Below are 651 nucleotides of genomic sequence, written 5' to 3'. Positions count from 1 at the left end.
CTGGGGAAAAAAAATTATTGAGTAAATGCATATTTACACAAGACCATAGATTGATTGTAGAAAAATCTTTAAAGAACACTGTACGTATTAGGTCACATTTGGATTGACAGTGTTACTTTTCCAAACCGGGATATGTATAGCATCTACTATGTAGGTGCATGTGGAATATAGGAAAACAAAATATAGGGATCTGCCTTTAAGGAGCTTACAGTCTAGTTGGAAGATAAGTCAAAAGCTTGTGAAAAGCTAATTTAATGGTATTAGGCAGCAAAAAGATTAGTTCCAAATGCTTGATAAAGGCTCGAGAAGATCAGAACCTAGATTACTGTAGGGTAGAATAGTCAGGAAGGACTTTGTCCTTCAGTGGCAAAGTGGTATTTTGCTGGCCCTTGAGATGGTAGTATTTGGATAGAAGCTTAGGTAGGATTCTTGATTAGAGAAATTGGGAAGAAAAAAAGAGGGATGTTGTGGGGGATTGGGAAAGACATAGGAATTAGAACATTTTATTTGAGGAACAGTAAGCAAATTATAATGTGATAATATTGGAGGACATGATGATTACCAGGGGATTATCCTGTATATATTATCTTTATATGTATTAACTCTGTAGTAGATGAGAACCCCTGTAGAATGCTCTGTAGCTGCAAATGG

The sequence above is a fragment of the Bubalus kerabau genome, chromosome 2 (genome assembly GCF_029407905.1).
Source record: "Bubalus kerabau isolate K-KA32 ecotype Philippines breed swamp buffalo chromosome 2, PCC_UOA_SB_1v2, whole genome shotgun sequence".
Classification (NCBI taxonomy): domain Eukaryota; kingdom Metazoa; phylum Chordata; class Mammalia; order Artiodactyla; family Bovidae; genus Bubalus; species Bubalus kerabau.
Note: the sequence above shows the minus strand (reverse complement) of the source record.